This window comes from Mastigoproctus giganteus, chromosome 6 (assembly GCF_048544385.1).
Source record: "Mastigoproctus giganteus isolate SK-2022 chromosome 6, ASM4854438v1, whole genome shotgun sequence".
NCBI classification, from domain to species: domain Eukaryota; kingdom Metazoa; phylum Arthropoda; class Arachnida; order Uropygi; family Thelyphonidae; genus Mastigoproctus; species Mastigoproctus giganteus.
In genome coordinates, this window is record NC_143580.1 from 1,476,523 (window position 1) to 1,497,680 (window position 21,158).

Sequence of the window (21,158 nt, forward strand, 5' to 3'; positions counted from 1 at the left end):
TATTATGGGTAGACCTGTTGGAGATTACGTAGAAACGTTTGAGTTATATCACCTTTGGTTGAGTCAGTACAACGTTGCTTCCAGTTTGTTTGTAGACATGTTTCCAGTCTTTTCTTCTTTGCCTGTCTGTTATTTATCGGATCTGTGGTATATGGTCTAGATACGCTGTGGGTTTTCCACGCCTGAGTTGCTGCTGCGTTCCTGTGCGGATTACTTCCAAGTCGAGAGGCAGGGTTCCCGTAATAACTTGCTTTGTATGTGTCGATACTGCATTGCATGCTCGGGTGATGGTTAGGAGGATCGGTCTGTGTATTATGTCCAATCGTCGGCGATCAGCACTGTTGAGGCCTTGTGATACCAGACGCCGGAGGCATATTATTATTATTATTATTATTATCAGTTTATTTAACAAACACCCCTCTTCCAAGCATCAAACCTCATGTCGCCTAATCAATATGGCTTTAGGAAGGGGCGCTCGGCTGTAGAGGCTCTGGAAAATATTATTGAAACAGCTAAAAACTGCAACACAAAATACTTCCTCCTAATATCGATTGACTTCGCAGGAGCCTTTGATTCTCTCTGGTGGCCTGCTGTTCTGGCCAGGCTCCGGAAGGCTCATATCACAGGAGACTTATATCGATGCCTCAAATCCTATCTTGAAAACAGGCGAATCACTGTTACCACTCCATATGCCTCTGTTTCTAGGCCTGTCCACAGGGGCTGCCCTCAGGGTTCTGTCCTGGGGCCACTCTTGTGGAACCTGGTAATTTGGATATTCCAAATGTTAAAACCCAGGCATATGCGGATGACCTGGTTCTGATGCTGCAGGCTGACAGCCGGGCACGACTGGAGACCATAGCAAACCGGGCCACTAGCGACTTGCAAAATTGGGCTAGTGCAAATCTCCTTACTATCTCCTCAGACAAAACAAGCTCAATACTTCTCAAAGGATTCCTTGACCCTAGAAGACCACCGCAGATTAAGATAAACGGTAAAACCATTAAGTTGCTAACAGAAATAAAATACCTCGGAGTGATACTTGACAGAAACCTTTGCTTCACACCACATCTCTGCTACCTGAGAACAAAAATAAGAAGGTATGCGAGCCTGCTGGCCAGAGTCACAAGGAAAGATTGGGGCCTGAAAAAGAGGGCCCTTGGCGTCCTCTATAAGGCATTCTTTATCCCAGCACTAGCCTATGCAGCTGGGGCCTGGTACACAAAGACTAGCACAGCTGTCAACAAGAAAAAACTAGAGATGACACACCGATCGATACTACTGATAATGACAAGAGCTTGCTGCACTGTGAGCACGCACGCACTCCAGGTCCTGGCGGGATACCTTCCCCTGGACTTGGAGATTGCGTGCTGGGGGTTGCTCTACCAACATTCCAAAGGAAAAATAGTCTCTCATATAGGATTCACCACAGACCCAACAAACTCCAAAACCGTGGAGAACAGACGGATTTTGCAACACGTAAAATCACTATGGCAAAATCGCTGGAACCTCACTAACAAAGGCTCCATTACTAAGAAGTTTATACCGGATGTAGCACAAGTTTATCCACTCTCCCCAGCCTGGTTTTCGCCCGGACTCAAAACTACCTACCTATTGACCGGACATGGCTCATTTAGAAAGAGGCTATATGACTTTGGAATCTCAGCTACTCCGCGGTGCTCCTGTGGACAGGAGGAGGAGTCCTGGAGCACCTGGTATACGAGTGTGACCAATACGAGGACCTCAGATGTCAACTATACACCAAGATTCACTCACTTCTTCGAAACCAGGAGAACATTGTTCTACAAGAGGAAGAGACCTACAAAGCATTCACACTTTTTGCGCAAAATCTGTTCACAAGACAACGGACCCTCCCTTTCCCTTGAGTGGAGGTGTTCCAAAAGTTCACAAATCCATGAATAGGACAATATCAATCACGAAACAACAGCCATCCCTCAATGGAAACACAACTAAGACTCTGACTCAGCTTGTTCAAAGACACCACAGAAGACCAGAAGAACCCCATCTTGCCTTGTTGAGCACCTGGACTAAAGGACATCCAAGGTTGTCATATGACTCAACATACACTGTTTCTCTGAACGGAAAGAAAGCACTGAACGGTGCTTTCTTTCCCTTCCCGTGGGGAGAGGGGGCTTTGCCCCACTCCTTCCCTTCCCCAAATCTCTTCCCTCTGGTGGAGCACGGGCCTGCTCCACTGAAATTGCGGGGCCATCTTCTCTATTGGCCCCTTACTTCCTTTTCTTCCCTCCAGTCTTCAGTCTCCCCACCCCCTTCACTGTTGACTTTCACAGCGTTTTCAGCCCTACGCGTCCAAATTTAAGTACATCAAAATTTCCTGCCCGATCCATTTAGGCATATAGAAAATATTATTTCAGCGTATAGCCCCTCGCAAGCATCTAAATTATTCTAACAAACGCTAATAACTAACCGCGAACAGCACTTTTTTTTTTTTTTTTTTTTAGGTTCTAGCCACTGAAATCCCAGGAAAGTAGGTGGCAGAACCCGCCAGAGTACTATACAGGTAACACCCAGTCGGCCTCCCCGTGGCGAGGTATGGTAACGTCGGGTCCCATTAGGGGCCCGGCGGCTAACAGGCTGGATGAACAAGGGCACAACATGCTACATACCACATGACCCATATACTTTTAAATCCCTGGCTTGTCCGATACAGTGTACATATGCGGAGATGGGAGAAATCCCAGGAGCCGTTAGACCCAAATATACCTATACCTATACCTATACCCCTGTACAGAAATTTCCTAGGAGGGTGGCGCATACATACATCACTTATTAGAGTGTAACATAGGATTAAATATCAGGAAATACATAAGATATATACACATAGAGGAAGAATTACATACAGACATCATTTTTTTGTGATCTGACTGTGGAAGTATTTCTTTAGGTGTTATTAACAGTTTCAAGGTGAAATATTACTTAGCCTTGTGATACAAAGACAGCTATCTGATTAAGTGAGTGTGGTTTACCACATCGGCAGAGCCAATATGGCTGCCATGTGGTAAAGATCGTCGTCGGCGGATCTAGTTTTGGAGGGAAACGTAAATCAGTTTTCCTTTTTTGCGTTGAACCTAAAAGGAATTGTTCAAGAACACAGGATTTAGAAGTTAGAATTATTGAAATACTGTAGTTGTTTTTACTAATATATTTGGAAGTTGCTTATTTAATACTACTAATATTAATCTATTTGTGAGTTTTTGATATCAAAGAATTATGGAAGATAGAAATCCTAATGGTAAACGATCTTTAGACAGATCCAGCGGGGAGGGAGAGGATACTTCACCCCTACTCCCACCTAAAATTCCTCAATCTCATGGCGATATACGAAGGTTAGGCGAGTTTGTATATTCCAAAAGTATTGGTCACGAGCAGTTAAGACCCGCGGCTCAGTTGGTACGAGAGCAGAGCACAGGTGGTGAGTTAATTAAAGTGGAGGGGATTGGGTCTATTCCCACCCCTATTTTGAATACAGATTCAAGTACAATGACTGATGAATGTGAAAATTATGCGAGTACAATAACTGATGAGTGTGATAATATTCAAGATGTGTCCTCTGTATATTCGGTTATTTCTAAAATGCGAAAACATATCACAAGTTTTCTTTTCGGAGAGGCTAATAAGGTGACTAAAAAAATGGGGATATCATTATGGATAAATGGTGTAATTTGGAGACTGTAACAACTGCACTATTGATAGAAAATGAGAGATTAAAAGCCATTAATGAGGAAATTGATAAAAGAGCCCAATTGCTACAAACAGTGTTACAAACTTTATCTGTGGTCTCTGGCAAACACATTCAACAGGATGAAGGGAAGAACATACCAAAGTCAGGTGTAGATACAGATGAGTTCCTGACGGATAGGTTACATACACAAGAGCCTGTGCGTACCTATGCTGATACTGTGAAGGCTACTATTGATAAGGGTGTTTCTTCTAGTGATCTTATTAAATCATCTAATAATGTTCTAATAATTAGAGCTTCAGATAACAGTGACCTGAAAACAAGTTCTGATGTGAAAAATGTAGTTACTACAACTCTTAAAAATGATTTGAAGAATGTAAAAGTGAAATCTTTGCGACTTGTTCGCAATCGAGGAGTGGTTGTGGAAACAGCTACGAAATCAGATTTGGACTGCTTAACTTCAACGGCGGCGTTTTCCGAAGCTGGAGTGATCACTGGCGTTCCTCGTAAAGGTAATCCATCAGTCATAATTTATGACGTCCCACGGGATCTTTCAAAGGACGATATTGTGGATAATCTTTATAACAAGAACTTGATAGATTACGGTTTCACATTAGAAGAAGTGAAGCAACAAACAGTTTTTCGTTTTACTACTCAGGCCAGGTCGTCATCGCTAGTTCATTGGGTTGTTAGCTTCTCACCTAAAATTTATAAATATGTGTCCTCCCTGGACAGGTTGTTTTTTACTTGGAGTTCTCATAAGCACCGTCCTTATACGATAGTCACTAAATGTTATCTGTGTCTTGGGTATGGACATACTACCCAATATTGTTCGCATGAGTCCCCGTCTTGTGGACATTGTGCTCGAAGTGGGCACGTATTTAATGAGTGTCCATTTAAGGAAGAACCACCTAGTTGTATCAACTGTAAGAGACGTAGGAAGGAATATCAGCACTCGGTTAGGGACGGCACGTGTCCCGAGTACTTACGGGCATTACAGACGGCACGATTAAGGACCGCCAATGAATAATAGTTATAATAATACCAATACAAGTTTTATTCCCGGAATGGAGCTGTTATTGGAGATAATAATGTTCTTGCTGATTCTCCTGTGTCTTTGCTTGCTGGTATTAGGATTATGCAAATTAACGGTCAGCGTTCTAGAGCAGTATCGGACGAAATTCGAGTGTCTGCTGAGCAAAATGCTATTGATATTATTGCAATTCAAGAGCCTTATACTGTTAAAGTGCAACCTGCATATACTCCAAAGATAACGGGATTTCCACTCACTGCCCGTATAATTCAACCGGTCTCTGAGGAACTTAAAACATGTATTGTGGTGTTAAATAGTCAGCTTGATATCACTATAATCAATGGTTTATGCAATAGCACGGCTACTTGTAATTTGGTTACATATTTGAATTTGAATTTTTATTTAATTTCTCTATATTGTCCTCCCTCAGAAGATTTTAATTTATCCCTGAATTATCTAGAAACAACTTTAAATTTCTTGGGTCCACAGAATGTCTTAATAACTTCTGACGTAAATGCTAAATCTCCACTCTGGTTCAGTAATGGAAGCGATCGTCGTGGTCATATGTTGGAGGAATTTATTATTAATAACAGCTTAAATGTAATAAACCTACCTCAAGAAGTAACAACCTTTTCCAGCTCTGTTGGAGAATCAAATATTGATGTGACATTAACTAATTTTCATTTTAAAGCAATTGTTCGTGATTGGGTGGTGATTACTGATTGGACAACAAGTGATCATCGGGTTCTATTTTTTGTTGTTACTGATTTTTCTAAACCTGGAGATCAATTTTTACTACAGCCAGCTTTAGTCAGATTTTCTATAAATCATATAAACTGGGAATTATTTGACTCATCCATTTCTGCAGATTTCCCTGAACAAGACTTTTCGTCTCTTCACTCTTTTACGGCTGCTGGAATTGCTGCCTTATTACGCCAGTCATTACTTAAGGCCTCATACAAATCGGCCAGCAAGAAAAAGATTAGATTAAAGATCTGTTCCTGGTGGACCTCAGAATTGTCTTCTTTAAGGAAAAAGGTACATCAAGCCCGTCGAAAATATCAGCGTCGACGTAGGGATTGGCATTCTGATGAAGTAGCTTATTTTTACTCTCAATACATTTCACTCAAACAACGTTATGTAAAGGCTATAGCCACACGTAAACGGGAAACATGGAAGGAGTTTGTTCACAGTGCTGGTAATGATAATCCTTGGGGTCTTATTTATAAGATAGCTCGTAATAAGATTCACTCTTTGGATGTATACGGCACTGTGAAAGAAGATTTCCTGGAGACTACTGATTGGATAAATACAGTTAATGTTATTCTTGACAGACTATTCCCGGTGGATGATCTAACTACTGATTCTGTTGTACATTCAAATATTCGAGTTGCAAATTCGCTTTATACCACCAATACTCAGACAGAAGAATTTACCATTGATGAGTTAACCTCTGTTGCTAAAAAGATTAATATTAAGAAATGTCCAGGGATAGATCTGGTTGAAAATACATTTATTTTGCGATTTTTCAAATTGGTCCACAAGTACTGCTTTTACTTTTTAATAAATGTCTCCAAGAAGGTCTCTTTCCTGATATGTGGAAAATTGCGCTTTTAAAACTGATTAAAAAACCAGATAAACCAGCATTAAATCCTAGATCTTATAGGCCTATTGCACTTTTGCCAAATCTTGGAAAGTTGCTAGAGCGTCTAATGACTCTGCGTGTTACTGATCTTCTTCAGTCGAAAAATATGGTGTCCTCTAATCAATACGGGTTCTGTGTAGGGAAGTCTTGTGAAGATGCACTTGTTGAATTTGCTCGCAGCATTGAGAATTCGACATCAAAGTACACGTTAGCTACCTTTGTTGATTTCGAGGGCGCATTTGATTCTCTATGGTGGCAGAGTGCTCTCGAACGGTTACGATCAGCTGGATGCTCTCAGCAACTGTACCACCTGTTCGCAAGCTATTTCAGTAATCGTCACATTTTAGTGAAATCTAAATTTCAGGAGGTGTCTAGAGAAGTCTCACGAGGATGTCCCCAGGGATCTATCTTAGGGCCTCTTATATGGAATATGATATTACAGGATTGGATTTCCCGTTGTTTCAGTAGCACTAAAATCATCGCTTATGCCGACGATCTCGCTATCTTAATTCATGGTTCATCTAGATCTGCTATCGAAAGTGATGCCAATGATGTCTTACAAAATTTATTTCAATGGACAGTGGATAATAAATTGACAATAAGTTCGTCTAAGACTAAAATGATGATCTTTGGATCACATTTAAACCCTCAACGACCCCCTTTAGTGAAGATTAATAATAACAGGATTCCACTTGTCTCTGAAACTAAATTACTTGGGATTACAATCGACTCAAAGCTTAATTTTGTCTCTCATTTAAATAATGTAACAACAAAGATCAGAAGATTCACTGGTGCTGTTGTAAAAATTTCTCGTTCAGACTGGGGACTTTCTAGACGTACCATGAGAATCTATTATAATGCCGTATTCCTTCCTATGGCTACTTATGCGGCAGGTGTATGGTTTCACAGGCTTAGAACTGTTAAATTTCGATTGAAGTTGGCTACCATGCAACGCACAATATTATTATGTATGTTAAGAGTGTGGGGGTTGTTCTTGTTTATTGTGGGGGGGTGGTTTTGAGTATTATTGTTTTCTTGGTTGCCCTAATTTTCTTTATATTTTAATTATTATAATTTATCCCCTTTTTTATATGTATATCCCCGTAGTCCAATCCTCCCACTTTAGCATCTGACTTGTTTGTTCTCAGAAGATTACCTGACTCGAAGGGGACCCTAATTATTTTAAGTATTTCTCCACAGGATTGGCTGAGTTTCGGAATGACAGACTCCAACACATGAATGTAAAATAAAACAATGTTTATTAACATATCATACAAAAACTAGTAATAGCATTTAGTCCAACAATATTTGGCTGGTGACTTGTTATTTCATTAACCTTTATATGTGTAAATATCTTGTTCAAACTCAATTGTTTCATCATCAGATATCCTATTCTAATACACATTATTATTCATTATGCTATGGTGTCTCTTCATGTTCTTTACAGGGACTTCAATAGGTCGTGTCATACACTTTACATAGATTCTTCCCACTCTTCTTCTGAACAGTCTGTATAATAAACCAACAACTACCAGCCAATGAACTGGCTCACAAAAACCTTCAGAGTTCGTGTCTCAATTTGTAAGAAAATTGCATTTATTCAAGCAGACACCCTTTCTGCAATCAGGTCAACAGGAATTATTAATCAATTCAATTTAACATTACCCTTCTGAACGGTTAATCCTCTATACCTTTATGTATCACTTATTAATTAGCCCCTACTTAAATCAGAAATACTCTCCACAAATCAACTCATAATAAATCGAAACTTCAACCTTTAATTTCATACATATTATAAAAACCTTTCCCAACCTTAAACAATTCTCAGGTATCTATTATACCCTCTCCTTCCAGCAAGCATTTATATGAGGGGCTTCACTTCAAATTATGGGCTACGTCCGTCTTAAATACATTACACTTTTATTCATATATTCATTACTTAAATCTCCCTCTTTACTATATATACACGTATTTCTCCTGAAGTCCTCTCCTTAATAAACTAAGTACACCTATTTCGGTAAACTCTCTAGCACTTACGTGTTTGGCCTGGAACTTCCCTCTCTGCTCGGCTTCCTTTCATATCGGTCATTCAGGTACTGGAATGCGGGGGCGCTCTTTTGGGGATCTCGGTGATTATGGTGCTTCCCTACCGGATACTGTACGGCTGGAATCAATCAGTGTTGCATACTCTTTACAGGTCAGCATTTCTTCTTCCGTGGATAGAGGGGTTTTCGAGTAGGTCAATGGTTCGACCACTCATTCGACTGGCTTTGCCTATACAATTCTCAGGGTGTGATTCTTCCTTCTTCCTCACTACGGCTTCCATGTTTACAGGTGAACATACCTACGGGCTGTCGGGGTATGCAGAATTTCTATCGCTGCTTCCATCTACCTCAGGGCTGCAGCTATCACTCAAATCAGACTACTGCTCTGCTTTGTATCGTTCTCCAACTCATTCAAATCATTCTCCAGACCGCTCCGAGAACTTCTTCCGACTCCTCCGAAAACTTCTTCCGAATCTCACGAAAACTTTTTCAGAATGCCACGAAAACCTTTTCAGAATCTACCTCTCAAAATTCCCTCTATTTTCTTCCTGGCCAATAGGAGATCTGCACATCCTTTTTCCTGTGTTCTCATTTGTCTCCTCTCCTCTTCCGTGGGCGGGTCTTCCTTACTCTTTGTGTCCCAACTTCCGTGGACCTCGAACATACGAGAACAATCTAGAAAGAGAGGCGGAAGTTCCGGTCAGCTGAGAAGCGTCACAGCTCCTCCCGTGACCTCACGCGCGCACACCTGGTGACGTCGCCTACCTCTAATAGCGTTTCACCGTGAAATCTTTAAGAGGGCCAGCTTAAGCACTCTTGGCCCTTTCTATGGTGCATCTGCCTCTGTCTTAATGGGGGATTTGTCATGGTATATTACTTTCACTCACTCGTCAAAGAATTTCCATACAAACAAGCTACAACTAAACAGGGAGTGTCTGGAAGGTATTTTTAAATTCCAGTGCTTCTTAATCCATGTTGTTTGTACCAGAAAACCACTATTCGTATTACAGTTAAATTCACATAATATTTAACAATTTTTATTAATTAATGTAAGGACGGGTCCTTACAAGAGCTTGTCGTACTGTTTCAACTTCTGCACTGCAGGTTCTTGCAGGTGTATTGCCATTGGACCTTCACGTAGCTTACAGAGGTCTTTGTTATAGGTTGAAAAACCAACTATCAACTGAATTTATGGGTTTGGTTCGAATATTAATTCAGATATTAAGCAAGAACGTAATCGTTTGTGGAATGAAATGATAAATCTATGGCAGACACGCTGGGATACGTCATCTGTCGGATCTGTTAGTAGGACTTTTTTCCCTGAGGTGACCTTTTGTGTAAAGCAGAAACCTGTCTGGTTCTCTTTGGACTTATATACATCCTTCCTCTTAACGGGACATGGATCTCTTAACGAAAAACTATGTCGTTTTGGTCTTTCTACAACAGAAGCTTGTCAATGCGGGGAAAATGAAAATTGGAGCCACATTTTATTTGAATATCCGCTGTATAATGACTTTAGAGATGTTCTTCGTTCGTCAGTTTCTACACTCTCTCATGGGCATGAAACTTTGCTGGTGGGAGACAAGAATTCTTATGTTGCTCTTCAGCAGTTTGCATCCGATGTTTTCACAAGAAGAAGATTTAGTTATACGGCTACGAATAATTCTACTCCTTTGTCTGGTGGAGCTGCTCAATAGAGAGCAACATTTCCTAATTTTTTTTTTTTTTATTATTATTTTATTTTAATTTAATTTTTTTTTTATTCATTTATTTTCTATCTATTTATTTATTTATTTACTTTTTATTTATTTGTTTATTATTATTTATTTATTTTATTTTATTTATTTATTTATTTTTTATTTATTTATTTTTTTATATATATACATTTTTATTTTTATTTTATTTATTTATTATTATTTTTTTTTATTTTATTTATTTATTATTATTATTATTATTAGTTTTTTTGTTTTTTTTTAACACCACGGGAAATCCTTTTTTTTTTTTTTTTTTTTTTTTCTCTCTCCTCTGGAGTGGGCCCCCAGAGGAATCTGGCCCATCTTTTGCCAACATCAGGTGGGTCAGAGTCTCGAATTGAGACAGTGCGAGCTCCATTGAGACTGGCCCACCTTCCCGTGGCGTGGACGAGTACCCAGAATCATCTGTCCAGGTGACTGATGATTCTGGGTAGCCAAGCGGTCAGACACAACAACAGAACACGCACAGAATACACACAAACATACACTACTTATTTCTGGCCCTTCTACAGTGGTACTGTTCTTTACAGAGATACGAGGCGGAGATGAACTGAAGTTCTAGGTGCCGCCCATTACAAAAACACATGTCCACATGTCCACATACAGACATCATGCATTCACAGAAAAATTACAAAACAATATATGTACATAGAAAAATTACAAAATTACAAAACAATGTACATTTGTACATAGAAAAATGACATCGTCATTTACACTATGAATTGGTCCTCATTTTTTATTCTCTGAACAAAAGGAATACCCTCAGTCCTATAAGAATCTTTTGGAATATAATATATCGTTCATTTAAGATTTTTATCAGTTCGAGGGCACTTGAAGTCTCTCTTCAATTACGTTCTTCATCATATCTGTAGTTTCGTATACAGATCCGCTGCAATGAGCTTCCTGTAAGTTTTCTCGTGGCAGTACCTGTCCGGGTCTATTTTGAGGTCTCTAAACAGCTCCAGAGTATTGGCAGGAAACATCCGCTTTAATCCGTCCGTGTGGTGGAGAGCGCTTCGGAGACTATGAGGGTTGTGGAGGCGGGCTCCAGGGCGGGGCCTAACTACAAGATTTTCAATTTGAGGGGCATCTAAACTTCCAGTGAGAAGTTGTGCTAGAGTGCAGATGTTACGTATTGTGATCATCTGAATCCACGGAGCTATGTTCAAGTTTGCGTACAGTATATATTTCGAAATTGTGAAGGGCTTCACGGCGATCCTATTTAACCACCGGAGCAACCAGTACTCCAGGCTGAGAAATTTCCTGATATAAGTATTTGGAGCAGAGGACCAAATTGTCGAAGCATATAAGGATACAGGAACGATACATCTTTGGATATATTGGGTCACTAGCTGCTGGTTTCGAATCCCAGTTATTTCCTGTCTTACAGCCCATATGGCAGCGAGAGTTTTTGTTCTCGTGTTGTGAAAGTGCCTTTGGAAGGTCAGGCCCTCGTCCCACGTCACTCCAAGGTCGGTGTATGAGTTGACTTTCTTAATCTGTGCTCCATTAATAGATAATTTGATTTCATTTTTTATCTTCTTATTAGTTATTGTCAGTTGTGCTGACTTGTCTGAGTTTAGCCACAAACCGATTTTGCGTAGGTATGTCTCCAGTTCATACAGCTTAGCGTTGGCATTGAAATTGACGTCGGACACCTGAGATCCTTCGTTAGAGACAACAAAATACTTAATATGATCGGCGTAGGAAATAAAATTCTGATTTCGCGCCAGAAAAGGCTCTAGGGCGGCAGCAAACAGCAAAGCTGATAAAACTCCTCCCTGAGGGATGCCCCAAGTGAGGGTGTATTCTGCACGGAATTCTTGGTGTTGTACAATGAGGTGCCTTGGCTTCAAAATGGTCTTGATGATCTGCAATAGTTTGCCCTCAATGCGGAAATATACTTTCAATATGTTTTCAAGTGCAGGTAGTGACACATTATCGAAAGCTGCCTTTATGTCAAGGAATATGATGTCAATTTGGGCTTTTTCATTTAATGCGTGCTGCATTTTGAAGAGAGTCTCCAACAGATTAGTAGTAGTGGATCGTCTCGGTACTACGGTATGGAGGTGGGGTGGCCTGTGCGCGAAACACTGTTGGGTTAAAGCAGGAAGGATGGCTTTCTCAAAAAGCTTTAAAAGAGAACAACTGATGGATATAGGCCGAAAATCTGAAGAAGCCTTAGGATTCTTCTTTTTTGGCACCGGTCGCACAAAATAGTGATTCCATCTGTCGGGGAGGATTCCATCTCTCAAGATGTTTTGGAAAATGTGCAACAGCACATCAACAATATAGGCACTGCATATTTTTAAAATAAAGATAGGAAACCTGTCGGGGCCAATCGTAGATTTGGTAGGCAAGGAATTGATGGCATTGATGAGATCTTCTCTAGAAATCGTGACTGTGGAGAAAGCATTCTCACAAACGCCTCCTCTCACTAAAATATGTTGTGCCATATTCTCCAGCTGATATCCTTGGACATTTTTTGCTTTACCTTCAACTGGCATCCTTTCAAAGCACTCCTTAGCCCAGTGTCCGAATGTGGTTTCTTCCATTTCAAATTTAGCGGCCTTTTTGCTCACGATTCTTTTCGAATGTCGAAGCTTTCTAATGACCTCTTCGTAGCGTGAATGTCGTTTCTTTTTCAAGAAAATGGCTCTTTTATTCTTGTAGTCCTTGAAGTCTTCATTCAATCCTGATTTTTTCCATTTCCTATAAGCCTTTTGCTTGGCCACAAACGCCTGTTTTAAATATTCGTTGAACCACGGTTTAGTTTTGTCAGTGACCCTTACCTCTTTTGAGGCACCGAGGTCAGCAATAAATAGGAGCTCTTTCTCTATCAAGTTGGCAGCTTCTTCCACCGGTTTATTGTATAGAGCATTCCAGTTGTAGGTCTTAAGATGTTTTAAAATAATCTCAGGTCTAATGAACTTAAGAGAGTAAATCTTCTTGGTTTGACGAGTTTGCTCATCGATGCGCTGCTCACCTGCACTATTGATAGGGAAATTTCACATCATATTGGGTTGTGATCTGACTGGAATTTAGTTTGAGGGGTGACATTTTTGATTTTTTTCATATTATGATATAATAAATCCAAATGCTGCTCTCCCCTAGTCGGAAGCGTATCAAGTAGGGTCAGTCCTAAGGTCTGGAGGGTTGCATCAAGGTATTCTTTAGCTTGATCGTGTCTTGGGCTAGGCATATTAAAGTCGCCAGTTACAATCATGGGAATATCTGTGCCCAGATTCTCTGTAATCCACACAAGAAGCTCGGTCCTGGTGTCAGCACTGTGTTCCGGCGGAAGATAGATAAGGCAGACTTGGATTTCTTGAGCCTTCCTCGTGAAAGACGCGGATATGGCTTCAAAGTTTTCAGACTGACTTTGTTTAATTCTTATAGGATGTAAACTTTCATGATAAAGGATCGCAACTCCTCCACCCCGCTTATCTATTCTGTTGTTCCCAATAAATCTGTAACTGGAGGATTGTACCAGCAGATCCAGTTGCCTGTTATAATTTAGCCAAGTCTCCACTATACACATAAAGTCATATTCTTCAAGGAGTAGGCAAGTCTGCAATGTGTGCAGTTTGTTAACAACACTTCTAACATTCTGAATAAAAAAGCAAATGGTCTGGCATTCTCCAGAAAGGGCATTCCGTTGCTTTAGTGGCTATGTAGGTTGATGCGTACTACTGGTTCTTTGCACATATGCGGTGTTCTTTTCTCGATATCGTTTAACTAGTGCACCCACTGGCCAGTTGTTGTTTTCAAGGATTAGATTTAGGTCATCAGGGGAGCATGTGAGCAAAAATGACGCATAAGAAGGATGCCTTGTTTTCAGCTGTCTTACTTCTGTGTGGACTCCGAATCCTTGAGCAAACATGGCCTTTATGTCATTCGCCTGCGTGTTCGGGGCAAGCCTAGTAACAAAGACTTTCTCTCGAGTTCTGACGGCTGTAATATTGAACCTCCTTGCCAATTGGCCATCTGTAGGGAGGTTTGTATGCACTGTATCTACATTAAAATTGTAGTTCGGAGATTGTGTAGAGGGATAACAGTTATTATTCCGGATCTCGCTATTGCGTACATTTGTTATGGAAGTTGCTCTTCGGTTGGTAGCCTTCGCCAAACTCTGATCCTGCCCTCTCTCATAAGTCTTCTGGGATAAGGTTTTCCTTGTATTCCCGTTTGATGTTATTTCCGCATATGTCAGCCTGGGATACTTTTCAGGGCACACTCTATTAGCCTCACACATGGCCGGAGAGTAAGAGCAAGATAGATCTTGTGGTAAGGGAGATGGGGGGGCTCGGTTAGGGGTCTTAGATCCTTGTTGCATATATTCTAACAGGGGCTGTTGCTCATGATTATCTATCACCGGTGGTTGCTCGATTAGTCCTCTAGTTTCTCTGTTTCGCCGATAGGGAGTGACGGGAGGGATATTTAATATGGCATCTTTTGGTCTATGTCCCACTAATGGTTCAGCATTAATAACCGAGAAGGGGGCATTGCTAGGATGATGGCTGCCTTGTAGAGGAGCGCGAGGGTGCGTCTCTTTAGCCCCCAGTCTCGGCGGGTGACCCTGGCAAGCATGGCCACGTAATTTTTAATCTTCGTGCATAGAGAGTGGTGTACAAGTGTAAAGTGTATTGATGTCTAACGGCACCAGGGGTTTTCCCCATCTCCGCGTTGCTTTCGTTGTAGGTGTACCAGTTCACTAGGAAGGACAGAGATTTAAAAGTGTGTGGATTTTGTACATAGAGAGGTAAGGTAAGGTGTGTTGGGGGTCTAACGGCTCCTGGGGTTTCCCCCATCTCCGCCTATTTTCTATGTTTCGGGCAACCTGAGATTTTTAAAAAATATATATATGGTTCATGGGCTATGTGGCGTGTTGTGCCCTTTGTTCATCCGGCCTATTAGCTGCCAGGCTCCTAGTGGGACCTGACGTTTCCACACCCTGCCACGGAGAGGCTGGCTGGGTGTACCCAATGAGGCTATTTTACTCTGGCGGGTCCTGCCACTTACTTTCCTGAGATTTCAGTGGCTAGGACCTAAAAAAAAAAAAAAAAAAAAATATATATATATATATATATATATATAAAATAAAATACATTGGAGAAGTCGCGAGCGTAGTTTAGTTAGTTAAAAGGTTCTTTAAAACATCGTTTGGATTTTACACTGAAAGTGTGTAAGGCCTAAAAGGTCCGGCATAAATTTTGGTGTGTCTTAAATTTTGATGTTGTGCTGATCGCTATGTAAGATGACAGTTTTGGGTGGGGAGGCAGAAGACTGGGGGTGGAAATAGGAAGCAAAGGGGTCGATAGAGAAGATGACCCCCGTTTTTCAGTGGAGCATGCCCATGCCCCACCAGAGGGAAAGAAGGGTGGCAAGGATAGAAGAGGGTTTCCCCCCTGCGAGGAAATGGGGTTTAAAGAGGGTCCTGCAGGTGCAGGATCTGAGAGCCAGATGGCGCTCTACTCTAGCTCTGGGACGCTACAGTGTTGGTCTCTTTCAGGAATTTCGTCAGTGTGACGAGAATTTGTCTTGTCTGGGGTAGTTTTCCTCAAGATAGTTGTTTTCTCCTTTTCCTGTGAGCAACTTTGATTAGACTTTTAGGCGCTAATGGTGCATTTTTTTGTACTGTTGAATTTTCTTCTTTGGTTCTGGTTTGTTTGAGTTTCTCCGTTGTTCTGGTTCATCCATTCCTTCTAAGTTTAGGCTTTTCTATTGAGTGTTGTTGTCTTCCTCCTGGACAGGTTGTATTGCAATAATTGTTTTCCTTCTTGTAAATAGTTGAGTTGCAAAGTTGGTAAAAGCTACAAACTCTTCTTGTGCGTTCAGGAGTCGGGATTCTTTGTTAATTGGATTGTACTGGATGTTTGTAATGAGGCTCACTCTTATGTCGTCATAATTTTCATATTCATGCATGACATGAGTCCATGATTCGGGTTCTCCGCGAGTACAATTTCTATCTTCTGTTATGGACCATGACCCGTTAGTAGATACGTAGTGTTAAGGCCCGGTAAAAACCACGGTGGGGCTTTCGGGTGCATTTTTGTCACTAGTGGAAGAAATTTATGGGTTATTGCTCCTTTGGTGGTTTCATTCCACCTTCTTTGCCAGGTTTCTGTTAGGAATCATCTATCCTTAGAGAGGTATGGGATAGAGACATCGGACAACGTATTTCTTTACCAGTTCAGCGTCATGAATTCCCCGTTAGTTCCTGGCGGATCGCCCACATAGCGGAGTACATTTTTGTTTTTGTGTTTATTTGGTTTTTGGTCATTGCGTGACTTCTTCCAGGTGAAAGACATTTGAGCAGCCTTTGCGAGGGCGCTTTATATTGCTAGAAAGTAAACATATAATAAGAAAAGGATAATGCTATCACCGCTAACTCTTAATGGCGAAGATAGCCGAGCGTAAGTGCGTGTGCTTTGAAGGACATCGGTACAACCCCATGACTGCTAAATGCGGCGCTATTTGTTGTATTCTCTATGAACTGCTCTCGTCGTTCCGGAGTGTAAACAGGAAGTTGTATTTATTAATATAAAACACATTTGACAGTATAGTAACTGTGAAATGTGTTTTTTTTTTCTTTCTTTTAATAGAAGAATGCACAAATTGCCATCATTATTTTAAAGCCTAAAATGAAGGTAAAGAAAAATTTCAAAAGTAACTGGCAATAAAACCGTCGAGCGTTGTGATATTTCTCCTTCTCAGATGGGCCACTCTCTTCAGGGGCTCCTGAAATTGTTCCTTTTACGATTTAAAATAATTCTGACAATTTGTCCCTTCTCATATTAAAATTAAATATCGTTGCACGGTTATTGTACTTCCATTTTAATTGGATAATATCGTTCTTTCTTATTACATGTTATATATTCCAGCAATATTTGCCTCTTTTGCTTTGCGGGGTCTTCCGCATCCCCCCTAAAGTTTACTATTTCTTTCTGTCTTTTGTGAGAAACACAGATATACAAATGTAAGGTAGTACCTGACTAAGGTGCTCTGCGCTGCCCTTGCTAACACTCTTTTGGAATTATTTTGCAATTTTTGATTAACTGTGGTTATAACCCCTCTCCGACTACTCCGAGCATTGGCATTCATACGCAGTCTTTATAAATGTCCCTCACAGTTTGCTCTCTTTATTATTCTTACCTTGGGGTGAGTTCACGGTTCGGTTTCCGTTGTGGTATCTTTCCTTTCGGTTGTATTTTAGCGGTATGAAAGCTGCAGCGATTAAAATAAGTTTACACAAGTTCTTTGGTTGTAAGGCTAACGAAATACTGCTCTTCACTTTCGAACCCGGGCCTTTTCCACAGGGTGTGGGGAGGGAGTCTGCCGGTAGCAGAGTGGTATCGTCACCGTCCTCCCCACACCGGGTGGAAAAGGTCCGGGTTCGAATCCCATCGATGACGCGAGGAACTTTAATGGGCTTTTTTCGCTCCGTGGCTGAGTTAGTCGGTCTCAGGCGTAGATAGCAGGTTTTTCCCCAGAAACTGGGACTTTTCGTCCAGCAAAACAGACAAATCGACTAGCTTTTTGAGACATAATTAAGAGACATAATACACAGCACGGCAGATGAATTTAATTATTCGGGTTCCGGTTATGAAGAATTTCATATCGTTGGGGGTTAGAAGTGAAGTTTAGAGATGTTGCCACAAAAGGTTCTAGAGCCATCGAAATTGGGGTTACCGATAGGACCCCTCCCTGGGATACATCTCTAGTAACTGTATATGATGCCCGAATAGTTTTTATGGGAGACTAAGAGGTGCCTAGTCCAATGACCGCCTTAATGGCGTCCAGTAGTTTCTCATCTATGCGAAAATATCCTCTGAGAATATGTAAAGGAGGAGGAGGAGGAGGAGGAGGAGGTATTTCCAAATTAGCATAAGTAGCTTTTATGTCTATTCGTAGCAAGGTATCCAGTAAGTTGGTGGTGCAGATCTGCCCCTGAAAACTGCGTGCAACTAGGGAGGTCTCTGCTGAACTAGACTAGATTCTATCGATTTCTCAAATACTTCAGGAGGGTACAGCATATGGATATGGGTTTGAAGCCTTAGATTCCTTTGGATTCTTCAGTCAAACGCTGATCTCACATAGTAGCAGTTCCATATATTTAGTATGGTTGCCTCTTCCATGATCTGGTTAAAGAGATGCAGGAGCGGGTCAAGGATAAAAGTGCTGCCTAACTTTACCAAAAAATGCGAAACACGGTCGGGTCCCACCTTGGCCTTATTTAGTAGGGTTTGATGATTTTCCTCAGGGTGTCGCGAGTGATCCGCATAATTTGTAAGAGGGGGTTTTTCCGACTTAATCACACTGATTTTTCTGCTTTTTTATGCCTTAAACGTTTTTTGTAATTTTCAGCAGGATTAATTTTTTTTGTTTTTAAAATAAAAAGCTCAACAACACAGCATGTTTTAGAATTTTTATTTATTTTTTTATTAAACTTAAAAAGTTACATAAAATAAGTATTGCAATCCATTAAGAAACAATGAAATATTGGCATTGTTCAAGCAGAATTGAAAAAGAAAGACGTTTCAGAAATTAAAAATGAAATTGGGGTTTCGCCACTGCGGAGTTAATTGGCCCTGATTTGATTTAAATTCATTAATAAAATAGTACCTTCAAAAGTACTTTTGAAGTTAAAAGAACTCAAGTACCTGTAAAATACAGCTCCTTAAACTTTGTACAGAACTCCACTAACCACAACAACCAATGAGGATATTGGCATTTCTCTTCTGTTGATAAAAGTGTTTTCAAAAACAAGACAAGACATATTCATTATTTTTTAGGAGAGCAGCCAAAAACTGTCCACAATTCTGCAAAGCCGGCGACTTCGAGCATTGCGAAGACTTTGCAGAAATTGTCAGGAATATGAGGAAATGGTCAGAGAAATTGCAAAATGTCTGGAAGATTTTTGGGGATTTCTCTGACATTCCAGGATGTCATATTTTCACATGTTCTAAAGCTGCAGCGGAAGTGTCATGTTCTGTTGTAACAGCAGCAGAAGCCAGAACAGCAAACGCTCCAAACGGATATTGCGGGTCAGGAAGAGGGTTATCCGGACTGGAATCTCTAATTCACACCTCCATTAACAGAACGCTTCGAATCTCTGTTCTGGCTTCGAAGGAAGAATCCCTATTCTGGGAATTCAACAGTTCGGAGGAAGTAGAACACATACTCCAGACTTCCTACATTTTTTCGACAACCTTTGGATTGAACGAGGAAGACGCCTTACCTCTATTGAAGACTCTGATGTCGATGCTCCTACAGAACGTCTCGTGGATAGGAAAGCCGCTCCTATAGGCAAGCAGTCTTAGTTCCCCTTAATAAAATTAGGTTATATTCTACATCAGCACGCCAAATGGACTTGTACTTATGCTATCATTACATCAAAATGATGACAGGCATGAACTTAACTATATTAACTACTAACCCCTGGGTTCACGGGTTCGAATCCGTCACTTTTATGGACTTCTTTCACTCCGTGGATGAGTTCGTCGGTCTAAAACGAGGTTTTCTCCTCCTGAAACTCGGATTTTTCGCCCAGCAATACAGGCGGGCGTATTAATTGAATTGCTAAACTTGAGGTTATGATTCCACGCACGCCTTCCTATATTTTCTCAGCTTTTCATTCTCTTTTTTGTAATAGTAAACTGAATAAAATATCATTTACCACATTAGCCTTTCCTATTGGAAGTACTCACGCGTTGTTAATAAAAGTTTAGAGTACGAAGCCACTGATTTGGCTTCTTACTCCGTACTATGGAAGAGAAGGCCTAGCTAGTGATCTCGAGCCGCCTGTTGTTTACCTCTTTGGTCACGTGATTATGCTTCTCGTGTTATCGCCTAAGAAAAAATTCAGACTTAAATTAATCAGATTTTTAAATAAACATAGCAGATTTGATAATTGGTGCAGAGGAGCTGATTAAGACCAATTTGCCAGCGTGCGTCAAAGTTTTCCGTTAATCCTCTAAGCCGAAACTTCCAGTTACCTTCAATAATTTTAAAGTCTTTATATTACGATTTCGTAACCCCCTCATCCTGTTATCAATGAGGAAAAAAATCCGCGTAGTAACAAAGGTCTTGTCTGCAGAAAGTTACTTCGTCACCTTTTATGCACAGAGCAACAAAACGTTTCCGTGGGAGGCAGACCGAAACTGTGAGATCCATTGCACGTGGGGAACCCACCCAAAAGACCTTGGAGAGTTTCCGGCGATAGGGCACCTTTAGAAGTAATAATAATCTCATTTATTACTGAAGAATTAGCGCGTTCTCCAGCCTCGATGGACTGTAAATACATCGAGGCTGAAGGACATTAAACATTGATCGCTATGACGTTGAACATTAAGTTAAGGTTAAATTGCAAAAGAAACAAAAAACTTTACCTTACCAGTTGAACCTTATGAAATAATGAAAGGAAAAAAAATTAGTGTGGTCGGAAATTTTCCAGTAATCGAAGGCCATGTGGAAATAAACTTTTAAATAACTGTACGGGCCCTCAAAAACAATAAAGTACAAAACAAAATTTTTGTGTACAGCAATGCCAGGAGTTAATTTGCAAACAAGTTAAAGAAATCGAGCTTTGATTACGTTACGAACGCTCGTGTACTCTTGGCATTACTGAGACAGCGCGCCACTCAGGAAATTCGAGATGAAGAATTTCAATTTCGGTGAACGTTATACGTTCGAGAGAAATAGGAAGGGGTGGACAGGAGAGGGAGCGATGCTCCCGATCAAACCTGTCAAACTAACAAAAATCTTGCCTAATTCGGATAAAGAGAATGCAATGTTGAGTCAGGGTGGTGTGAAAGGAATTGCAGTAAAGGGAAGATGATAGCTGGGTTGATGTCAGATGATATATTGTACAAAAAAAGGATAGGTGGAACAGGACCGGGTTAATCTGCCAGGGGCAAAAAGGAGAGGACGTTGTAGAGCGGTTATCATCTTTTATTGTCGT